The following is a 12,698-nucleotide window of genomic DNA, read 5'->3' on the forward strand; positions in this document are numbered from 1 at the left end:
TTATCATGGTTTGTTTTTCTATTATTGTCATTATCACTACCTTTCTTCCACATCTACAATTCGGGCCTTTCACATTTCAAAAAGACCATTTCAAACTTGAAGAAGAGTTGGAACCATCTAGAGGAGTGAAGAGGCAGAACCACTAAAAGGACTAAGGAAAAACTGTATTTACAAAAAGTTTCCTTGCTTCATTAGCTTCGTAAAAATCAGGCAGAGAGGTAACAAAGAAAGTTCTACCTCCGGAGTCACCTCTGTGGCACACGGTTTCACAGGGGCTCCAAATGCCCTGCTCCTCTTTCCTTCATGTGATTTCCATTCTTCTCTCTTGTATGTGAAGAACACAGAAATTCACTTGAGGATGGAGCCAAGGAAGGCTTGCTCCACACCAGACTGGGGAGGGTGATGGAAGCTGCCTACTGAGAGACTACGTGGTGGATGAAGACACTATTTCTCTTCCAAAAAACACCACACATACACACACACACATAGACACACACACACACGCACACACACAGACGTCCCCCAACATAAAATCAGGAGACCACAGCATCAAGTGACTGAGGGAACAGGCTTTGAGGCAGTTTGATACACTTGAACTCCTAGGTCCCACCACTTACTAGCTCTGTGAGGCTGAGAAAGTCACTTTGTCTGAGCCTCAGTTTCCTGTGAAATGGGCATAATAGTTGCACCTGCCTCCTAGAGTCATTGTATAAAGCAAAAGGATCCTTACTCCTTCCCTTAGTTATCTGACAAACATTTATTGAGAACCGGCTCTGTGTCAAACACTGCTCTAGGCTCTGGATTGTTGCAGTGAGCAAAGCCATGTCCCCGTCTTCATGGAGTTCACAGTCTAATTGGGGAGGTGGACACATATCAAAGGAAGCAATGACCACATAGTATAACATCTGGTATCATAAGAGCTATGGGAAGCATTTACCAGAGCTCCTGGCTCAGAGTTCCGATTTCTTTAGCTCTTCTGACTTAGGAACTTCATGTGAAGGGGAAGGAATACCAGGAAACGTGAAGGTGAAAGCTGCAGACATCTGTGTTGGGCAACCTCTCAGATGACCCCCAAGGATCCCCCTTCCTCATGTTCACACTCCTATGTCATCCCCTCCTCTGGGTGCTGCTGGACCTAGTGACTTGGTTCTAACAAATACTGCCAAACATATGGGATGTTGGTTCCAAAATTAGGTGACAAGAACACTTGGGGTCCTATTCTCCACCCCTAACTTCTGTCTGTCTGTCTGTCTCTCTCTCTCCCTCTTGCTTACAAGCTGCCTGTTTGTGAACTGCCTTATGGAAAGGTTCCAATGGCCAAGAACTGTAAAGACCTCCAGCCAACAGCCAGTGAGGAATTAAGGCCCTGAATCCATCACTCCAGAAAGAACGAAACCTTGCCAATAATTACGTGAGTGAGCGTAGAAGCAGATCTTCCCCTAGTCAAGCCTTCAGATGAGACCACAGCTCTGGCTGACAGCTCAACCACCATAAACACTGAGCCTGTGAACACTTAACATCATTGCATCTCACCTGGTAGCCTGTGGAAGGCAGTGTGAGAGAATCATCACTAATCAAGGGTCTGTTTCTGACATCGTACATGTATGATCATACTTCTCTTCACAACAACCTCTGAGTCAAATATTATCATCCTCTTTGCACAGATGGGGAATCTGAGGCCCAGAGAATTCAAGTGACTGGTCCAAAATAGCCCAGGGAAAATGGAGATTCAGAGCCAGATCCTTTTGATTCCAAAGAATTTCCACAACACCACATTGAACCTTACTGCCTTCTGTAAAACAACAACGAAAAAATCTCCAATTCATAAAACTCAGAATGTGTTTGCAGCTTGAAAGATACTATATTCACTGGGTTTAGGGCTAGAAAGGTAAAGATGCTCAGCACATCAAAAAGAACTTGATTTGTTATGTAACACAATTCATCTCCTAGAAAACTTTTCTGAATGCATCTAATTATTATAGTTCCCCCCCACCACCACCAAAATGCTGAGCAGGAGAGTTCTCCCAGCTAGAAATTAAAGTCATCCAGAGCTGCCAAATGTGTGTGTGTGTGTGTGTGTGTGTATACATATACACAAATGTACACATAGATATATACTTTTTTTAAAAAAATCTACTAATCTACAGAAAAATCCTGCTGGGAACCAACAGAATTCTTGTAATTCATGTTTAATATAGTCACTAGCTTACGAAAGAGAGATCTACTGACTATTACTAATGAAAATGTTGCATCATCTGAAAGGATGAAATTTTTACCTCTCATTAAAAAAAAAAAATGCAGCTTGTTATTTATTTTAATGCCTCAGTTTTACTGCCCCTTGAATGAAGTTGTCTATATTCTGAAAAAGGATGATTTTTCACTTGTGACCAGTCCTGGAACCAAGAAACAATTATATGAAAATGAATTTAACCTGCAATTTATCATCAGAGCCATTTTGCCAGTTTTCATAGCAGGCCCATTTTTTTTTTCTTTCTCAGTTGGAAAAGGGGGGGGGTGGATTCATTAAATGTGTAAGCCTACTCTTGGCCTACTAACTTGAGAGGAAAAACTGTCCTGGGACTATATAGATCTACACTGTCCAATGTGGTAGCCACCAGCTATAATTGTCTACATGTAGCTGCACTGAGAACTTTGAAATGTGTCTCTTCTGAATTATGACATCTCGAAGTATAAAATGCAAACTAGATTTCAAAGACAGTACAAAAAGGAATGTAAAAGATCTCCATAAGATCACATGTTGAGATATAATATTTAGATATAGAGAAGTAAATAAAATAATATTAAAGTTAACTCCACTGGTTTCTTTCTGCTTTTTTAAGGTGGCTGCTGGAAAAGTTTTAACTTCATATATGACCTGCGTTTGAGGTTCACAACATACTTCTTTTGAACAGCGCTGATACAGACAATACTTTATTTGGTATATGAACATATGACCCACCAGTGTTCCTTAGGTCACTGTTGAATATAAATCCACTTGAAGCTCACTCACTTAAGAAGCACGTTTTCTTTCCAGTTTCTCCATCAGACTAATTCTGCCTCCAAACCCTGTTGACCTGATATTCTAGGCATCCAAGTCGATTGATACAAAAGTGATTTTAATGTCATAATATCAGTATGATAAATGTACCACAGGATCAAGAAGGGAGGGGAAGACATGAAGAGAGAAGAGAGAAACCATCTTTTTAAGCAACGTGAACATTTGACACTTGATTTCTGGAAAGAACCCAACACTGAATAAGATCTCCATCTTTAGTAGGGAAATTTATATAGTAATTAACTAACAAGCCAAAAGTCACAGGAGATATTCACTCAGTGACAAATGCAAGAAAATGATTCTAGCCTACCTGGGTCTGATGACCTTCCCCAAGTAACTCACTCTCTTTCAAAGACAAACAGGTAAGCAGTAGATTTTAATAAGAGCACTCACCAAAAAGACCATCTGGAAGGTAAACAGATTTACATTTTCAACTGGACAATATTGGAACATTTTTTTCCCCACACTGTGAAAACTCTGCTTTAATAATGAAGGTTGTTTTTCTCAGAGCACCTCAGCCTACTTCTTTTAAACACCTCTTCATTTCGAGCTAGATTCTTTGGGCTTGATTGATTTTAATGTTTAAAAGCTTAATTCTGAGAGCTGTTTGATTGCCTAATCTGGAGCTGCTGCTTTCTGGGTTTGTAGTTCAACTTGTGGGATGGGGGCCGGGGGCAGAGAAAAAGGATTTTTTTTTTTTTTTTTTTTTTTTTGCAGAGTTTTCAGTGAATTCCTGCACCCAGTGCGGAAGGGAGAGAATGAAAAAGACCAGGAAGGGAAATTTTTACAATTTCCAGGACCCTTCAGCATACATATAATGAAAACACTGTAGAACTGTGTTTTCTGTTTTTGTTTCCTTCTGTCAGTCATTAATCATAGTTCCTTAAATGTAGCTAGAACTTTCTACCTTGTCATTCAAGCCAGAAATCCGCATGGACCCCTTGCATTCCTTCTCTCCCCAACATGATTAGTTACCACCATTTGTTTATCCTACCTACTGAATGTTTCTTGAATCCAATTTACCCCTTCTCCTTCCCTCCTGCTCCTCCCTTCCTTGAGATCCCCATGTACCTGTGGCTGAGGTGCTTCAATTCTCTCTTAACTAAACTTTTCAGATCTTGTCTTGCTCCTTCTCAATTTGCTGGCAACTTCTATGGCCTCCCTTGTCCACAGGACAAGCTCGGACTTAGCTGAGTACATTCTTTATGAGCTACTGCTGAGGCTGACTGTCATGGGGGTCGGGGGCAGAGAGAGAGGTGAAAGGTGAGACCAGAGGAGTGGGCAGGAGATTTTGGGTCATGATAAGTTTAGTCATTCTCCCATGAACATTAGGAAGTCACAAATGGTTGATTTTAAGCAGGGACCTGGCATGAACAGATTTGCAAAATCTGTTTTGTTAAAAGCAAGGGTTCTTGAATTAAAATAAAATAAAATAAAAATAAAAGCAAGGGCTCTAGAATCAAATTTAAATTCAAAGTCTGACCATGCCACTTAGCTGTGTGTCCTTGGGTAATTTATTTAACCTTTCTGAGCTGGTTTCTTCAACTATAAAATGGAGGTAAAGACCCCTATGAGGTAGGCACAATTGTGACATCTAAATGAAGCAGCGCTTAGCATACTACTCGGCACACAGTAAATACCCTACTAATTATAACTAAATATTAGTATTAATAACTCTTAATCTTCATGTTTTTTTTTTCCAAGAAGTCTTCCACGTGCCTTCAAGGCTGAGTTAAGCCTCCTTCCCATGTGCTCTAGTAACACCCTGTATTTATCCCTGTTTGTAGGACTTAAGATTTTGATCATAATTGCCCATTAAGATTGCCTATGTGTTCTTTCCCCCACTGAACTATAGCTTCCTAAGGCTGGGAACTATGGCTCATATGGTGAAAGTTCCTTCCATATTTACTGAATAAAAGAATATCTTAGATTGCTTCATACTTCGATTTGCATGATCCCTTTTATCCTATCTTTATTCCCACTTTACAGTTGAGGAAACAAAAGCTCAGAAAAATCCAGTTATAAGCACAAAGTCCTATAGTCAATTATGTGAGAGCTGCAACTTGTCTCTTTCTTGTATACCACCATGGCCTGGAAGATGGGGAAGCTGAGAGCAGTAACACCCTCTAAAATGGCCTTCCGAGAGGAAAATGGGTGTTTTCACAAAGCTTCATGAAATGGCAAAGTGACGAATAAAACATTTCAGCTGGAAAAATAATAGGTAGCCAGAAATCAACCCCAATCCTACCAGAAATAATAATTCCAGGAAATGGAACTACATACTCAAAAGAGAACATACTCCAGGATACAAATAATAAAGTCACCTTGGCAATGCTTGTGCCTTTGTGGCCAAGCCAGGGAGGGACTGAATTTAAAAGCATATTGCAAGGAGGACATTTGCCCATGCTAGCCCATCCTAAGGAGTGTGCCAATCCACCCCACAATGTTCAGCTCCCTGCCACATAACCGTGAAGCCGATCACAACAAAACTCCAGAGTAATTACAAAGAAAATTTCCAAGGGGGAAAGATCAGACTGTGGTAATGCTAGAAGCTGTTCATGTAGGCCAGTTGGCTTGAATGTCACAGCATGGTGCCAATGAAGCCAAAGCTGATACTGGTATGGGCCAGTTGGCTTTGCATTGAGGGGGAAAGATATTCTATGGTCCCTGGCTAGAATCTTCATCCTCACTTGTCTTGCCAATGACAGTATTTGGGATCAAAAGGGAATTGGGTAAAAGAGTTTAGAGAACTTAATGTCAATCTTGACAACCAGGACTGACATTCAGGCAGCATACATCAATCTAGACAGCCAACTGTCAGAATAAAAAAATTATTAAAAAATAAAAAAACACTTCTGGACTAGTTGGCAAATAGCACTGAGTCCCCTGAGTGCCTCCTACATCACACCAGCTGCCCAGCCCCTCCCCCAAGCAAGAGTGAGAAGTGCCAGGAAACGAGAAGTATTGTTTCCATGAGTTTCCAGGATTTTCCAAAGGTGTCCAAAATGAAGCAATGTTTATCAGTTTGTATATTTTTCAATTTAAATAAAACATCGAATGAGAAAAAAAGTCTCAACGTGCATCTTGAATTTTGGTTCCAACATTACTTTTCCTGGGAATAGAAAGGTTTTTCCATGAGAATAATACCAGCAAATATTTACTGGGAGCTTTCTTAGTTGGGATCCCCCCGAACAGAGCTTGAGACAAGGACTTGGGTGCCAGCAGTTTATTGGGAGGTGATCCCAGGAAGCAGAAGTGGGGGAGGGATGATAATGGCGACCGCTGGAGAGAAGTCAGTGCAAAGGTGTATTTGTTGAGCTCTTTAGTGCTGTGGGCAACTGAGGCTCAGTCCCGATTTTGCACCCTCTGGGGTCCGCATAGATGGACCCCATGACATTAAGTTCTCTAAACTCTTTTACCCAATTCCCTCAAATTATCCCTCTGAATCAGGGAATGAGAAATTTCTCACCGACTCCTGTCTCCCATTGGTTGAGAGTTAAACCTCTGCACTTCCAGGTTGCCCCTCTTTGGAAAAGACCCTGAGGCAGAAAAGCTGAGACACTCAGTGGACGCTGCTGGTGGGACTCAGCGGGGGAGAGGGGGGGACCTGCCCCTGTAGCCACAGTGCAGATCCTAGGTGGACCAAGTGAAGAGGCTTTCTGTACCTTACATTCCAAAAGTAGGTCCTATTATTCTCCTCATTTTCAGAAGAAGAAACAGAGACATGGAAAGGTAAAGTATCTTATTAAAGGTCACAGAAATGGCTGAAATTCAAACCTGTGTTATCCAATTTCTGCGTCTAAGCTTTTAAGCACATGAAAATATTGCTTGTAATGAGACTTCCAAAAAGAAAAAAAGAGCAACTCTTTGTGGATGGGGGAAGTGAGGGAGAAATAATAGTAGGGACGATTTTATATAAACACTCCCTTCTTTTTATGGAAATAGAGAAAGATAGCCAATCTGGCTGTAGATTTTTAAAACTCTGAAACATGTCTCCTAATGACTTGACACAGAATTACACACCACTCCCTGTCCCCAAACACTCAAATATACGTACATATTTAAAGGTGCAAATATTGCCCATTATTTCCATTGGAACTCCACACCACAGCTCTGGGAAGGCTGAGGACCCATTATTTAGTGCAATTCTTGATGCAGTCTATAATTCTTCCTGGCTGGATTTTTAGAGCACTGTTCTCTCTGAAACAAAACAAAAATGTTTTGGATAACATTAAATACAGATAACATTTAGAGAGATAAGTAGAGCTGTCATGTCCATGTTCAGCTAGTCTACCGAGAGAGCGAATGAGAATTACAATTTAGGATGAATTTATTAACAAGCCCCTCATAGCACTGGGAATGTGGGGGAATATTCTATATGTGATGTGCCAGCCATCTGCAGAGCTAAGCAAAGCTGGAGATCAGAGACATTCGGCTCCTGTCAGGTTCCAGGTGAATGATCTCCAGGGAGGCAAGGGGAAACTTTCTGCTCAGACGATAAAGGTCCTGAAATGACAGGGTTCCTCTCATTAGAGCCCTTCTGGCTTTATCTCCTCAGTGTCACGCCCTGTGCTTACTCCCAATTTGATTTCACTGGAAGGTTCTGTAAGTGAATTTGGAGCTTCTGAGTCATTACTGAGACCCAGCAGTCTGCTCTCATGCTCTGCCCCTGGGCCCTCCTGTCCAACAAGGTCTCTCAAGCGTGCTGTCTGCCCTCCTTTAAATGAGATGCTGAGGGGACATGTGACACATTTCCTGTGGGCACTTGGTAAATCACAGTTAGGAAGCCACTACCCATACTTTTCTCCTAGTGGGAGAAAAAGAAAGAGGAAATGCTTGAAAGGTCTACAATACCCAAAGAGAAAGAAGCATGTAGGATGCAGCCATAGAGAAGATAGTGATTGTTTCCAATATGTGATGCTATGGAAGCCCTTGCACCTTGGGTCGGTCCCACGGGGAAGTGCCATCTGATGAAGCCCAGGCCAGCCAGATGAAACGAATTGACAAGTTTTTAACTCGTAAAATCTCACATATATCCAACATGTGTCATGATCTCTTTTCTTTCCTCCCTGCTTTATACATTGCACACTATCCAGCACCCTCTTCCTGAAATTTCCCAGAAACATTTGCTATGATCATTCACCCAGCACATATTCCTTCCCTTCCCTCTCTCACTGTGGGACGAGGAGGCTTCCCACCCCAACTGATGCTGGACTGGGCCATGTGACTTTTTTTGGCCAATACAACATTAGCAGATGCAAAAGAAGTCGAGGCCTTAAGTTTGCTTGTGGGTTTTGGCTTGACCCCTTTTGCTCAGGTAATCTACCGTGACAGCATACCCTGGGTATTTTCTGCTCATTCCATGTGGGCCCCGGATCAAGCATAAACCCTGGAACCAAGCCCATGGAGCCCACAGTCCAAAGCAGAACCACCCAGCTAAGCCCAACCACCATTGGCCTGCCTATAGACAACAGCAGACCCATGTGCAGAAACCTCTGTTGTTAGCCACTGAGTTTTGAGTCACCTGTCCTTGGCCCTCGTGTTTCTTTGTCCTTCTCTTTCATTCTTTCTGATTCTAATTCACAAAAACCCAAAAGAATGGCATCCCTCTCTTCAGAGGAGAAGAAAGGAAGAGAAATACAATGGAGGAAAATCAGAATCTTCTCCAAGACACAGAGAAAGGAGAAAAGGCTAGAACCCGTCATGGGTTGGTAATTGCTGAATTGTCACATGCATAATAATAGTTGCCATTTAGCTGTTCTGTGAGAGGCACGGTATTAAACACTTCATAAACCTCAACATATTGGGGCACCTGGGTGGCTCAATCATTAAGCGTCTGCCTTCGGCTCAGGTCATGATCCCAGGGTCCTGGGATCGAGCCCCACATCGGGCTCCCTGTTCAGCGGGAAGCCTGCTTCTCCCTCTCTCATTCCCCCTGCTTATGTTCCCTCTCTTGCTGTCTCTCTGTAAAATAAATTAATAAAATCTTTAAAAAATAAATAAATAAACCCCAACATATTGAATCCACCCAGTATCCCAAGGAGTCAGAATAAATATCACCATTTGACAGAAAGAAAACTGAGTCTGCCTAAGGTCGCCTATCTTGTTATAAGGGAGCCAGAGCTGGGATGACAACTCTGGTTTAGGCAAATCCCATTTTAGCGAGCAACCTAGACAGTGAACCAGTCTTAAAATGAAATACCATTCTTCAGTGTAACAAATTGGCAAAGATTAGAAACACTCTAACACTGAGTCCTGGCACAAGTATGAAAGCGGCATCCCATAAAATACAGGTGAGAATGCAAATTGGTGCTAACATTCTGGAAAGCAACCTGGCAATATTTATTAAGAACCCGAACATTCTCTTACCCTTTGAACCAGTAATCCCACTTCTCTGATTACATTCGAAGCAACTCATCAGAGACGCTGCCAAAGATTCACGTTCAAGGTTGTTCTTCTTCAAGACGTTGCTTACCCCAGTGAAAAATTGAAATCAAGAATGCAGGATAGTTGCAGAATAGTTAAATAATTGGTATAGCTACCATCTGGAACAAGATGCAGCCTGTAAAATATGAATAAAAATCACATTTTAGCAATAGGAGAAAAGTTGGTGCTCCCGGGCTGAATGTGTGTGTCCTCCACCCAAATTCATAGGTGGAGATCCTCCCCTCCAAGGTGATGGTATTAGGAGGAGGGGGCTATGGGAGGAGATTAATCAGGAATTAGTGGAGCCCTCATGGCTGAGATTTGCGCCCTTATACATGAAGCCCCAGAGAGCTCACATGTCCCCTCCACTGGGTGAGGACCCCGCAAAGGGTTGCCATCTACAAATCACAAACTGGGTGTTCACCAGATACTGAGTGCTCTGGCAAATTGATCTTGGATTTGCCAGCCTCCAGAGCTCTGAGACATAAATTTCTGTTGTTTATAAGTCAGTAGTCTCAGGCATTTTGTTATAGCAGCCCAAATGGGCTATGACAGTTTGCAATACTGTCTAAATGGGGGGTGGGGGTAGGATATAAAGCTGACTTTAATAATCTGACTCCAGTTTTGGAGAGAGAAGAGAGAGAGAAAGATAATACAAAAGAGAGAATGCATTATTTCTGCATGACGATTATTATTTCCTATGGGGTTTTTTTTTTGCATTTTCTAAACTTTTTTTGTATTTCTCAAATATTATAGAATAAGTGAATATTACTTTTGTACCTAGAAAATCATACTGAAAATATATATCTTTTGAAAACCCGGCAACTATTCTCCCTGTCAAATATAAGCCCCCATGAAGACAGGTTTCTTTATCTGTTTGTTCACTGATGTGTGCCCAGAATAGGGTCTGGCCCTTCAAATGTGCTCAGCAAATATTTGTTGAGTGAAGGAAAGGTACAGCCTGCAGCGTGGGCAAATCCAGCATGTATGCTGAGACTATCCATCACTTCATAAACAACTGCCTTCAAAACAACCACTTTAGAAGGCTCATACATTCTGTGGGCCAGAACTTCATACAGGACACTATGCTTACCTTGCTCCTTGGTGTCTGGGGCCTTAGCTAGGAAGACATGACGAGCCAGACGTGACTGGAAATGTTTAGAGCAGGAATCATCTAGAGGCTTCTTCTCTCACGTGTCTGGTGCCTGGGATGGGATGAGTCAGAGGCTGGACTCAGCCGGGACTCCCAGTGGAAGCATCTACACATGCCATGTCTCCATCCAGCTTGAGCTTCCGAAGTGGATTTTGCACAAGCAAGAACTGAACGTTTGCCGTGCTAAAACACTACTACTTTGGGATTTGTTGCTGCAACAGAGCCTACCATATTCTGGACAAATACAGAGCTATGTCATGTAATGAGCTGTACCTGAATCTACCTTGTCTTCTCGTCTCTGTTAGCCTGGAGGTCAGCCTGAGCAATGTCTTTCTGTTCCATCACAGGCAACCTGCAAAGCAGAGCTGCCGCACACTGAGGCACGTGATATGCGTGACACAGCCCAGGGTGCCCACCCTGTCACGCCACATACATGTGTGGCTGTGGACAGGTTACAGAATCTCTCTGAGCCTCAGTTTTCTCATCTGCAAAATAGGAATGATGACATCAGCGCTGGTCTCAGGATTCTTGTAAGAATGAAATGAGATGAGGTCCCTATTATATGGGACTTGGCACAACAAAGCACTTCTTAAATGTTCGTTGTATTAGTTCTATCATACGGTGTCCAGAATCTCTTCATCTGATGATTAGGATGGTGTCAGCTATGCACGATTAAAAGAAAAAAGGTCATCCCATTCAGAGAGGATTTAGCATGTTTCTGTGGTTTGGGTTTGGGGGAGGAGGGGAAAGGACAAAAGAGGGGATGGAGTCCTAAAGCCATAGGCAGGAAGTGAGGAAAAGACTTCCCCTTTTGATTTATGAAATATCTACTTATTTATATACCGCTTGGTTCCATAGGAGAAGAGTGAAGGCAGATCTCATGCCATCTCATAATTTGGAAACAAAAACAGACACTAAACTAGAAGCAGAAAGTAGCTCCGTGGGAGCGTCGCTGCAGACTTGGGCCAAGTGTCGCAGGAAGGGCCTCCTGCTCTTGCACAACCCAGGCGCTGGGCTCCTCGGTCACGCCATGCCCAAGGTGGGCTCCCGAGGGAAGGGCGGTGAGCTCAGTTGCTGGCAAAGGTGACTTCAGGATGGTGCTGGCCATGTGTCTAGCCCGGTGCCATGTGTGCTGAGTCACCCAGGGGTACAAGGCACAGCTGCCAGGCCCCAAGGGAAGAAATGACAAGAAGCATCCAATTTATGTGTTCATCACCAGCGCTCAGATCCAGAAGAATGCCTAAAAAAATCTCTCTGGCTTGCACTTTTTAGGCCATTTAATTTTTTATTGTTGAGCATGAACAATGAAACAGAGCAGTTTCCTGTTTCTTGGCCCCAACCCCCACTGCTGAGGAATTTGGGTTTAAATCGCCAGAGAGGAACATTTACATTCTATAAATTAGCTTCACTAAAGATGCTTAAGCGTTTATGAAATTCCCACTTTATACTCAGCTTTATAAAATCTTAAAGGAAAAAAAAATCCCAAACTGCCATGAGAAGCTAAGCTGGCAGAGAGAGCAATCTGCTCAGTGCAAATATGCCAACTGCTTTACAAATGAGTAATGTGGAATCAGGATTAAGAGCCTGCAGATCATTTATCAGTGACAAGGATTCTTAGCCTCTGTACTCCAGGCCACGGAGACTCTCACAGGCTAAATCCTATGCCTCAGAAGCAATATACAGTATTAACTCATTTATACTCACATTAATGCCAGTGGCAGGGAAGCCCACTGTGCTCCACCTCGGGTGCCCAGGACAGGTCTTTTGATGTACAGCAAAGAGTTTGACTTCCGGGGAGACCTGGGCTTAAATCCCGGCTTAGCTACTAACCAGGTAGTGACCTTAGACAGTGGAACTAACCACTCAGAGACTCAGTTTCCTCCTCTGAAAACTGGGTACAGTAATGACATGCAGGTACTCATGAGGGATAGTTCTCCTGATATCTTCACTTCCGGACAAACAAAATAAAGGCAACAAGACTACAGAGGAGTTCCATCATGTATGCATTCAAATAAACGTGTTCAGACACACATGCCCCGCCATCGAGAAAAAGAGTGTGTGCCA

This window comes from Eumetopias jubatus, unplaced genomic scaffold, assembly GCF_037043125.1.
Source record: "Eumetopias jubatus isolate StellerSeaLion01/CBP00866 unplaced genomic scaffold, mEumJub1_p1.0 scaffold_13, whole genome shotgun sequence".
Taxonomy (NCBI): Eukaryota; Metazoa; Chordata; class Mammalia; order Carnivora; family Otariidae; genus Eumetopias; species Eumetopias jubatus.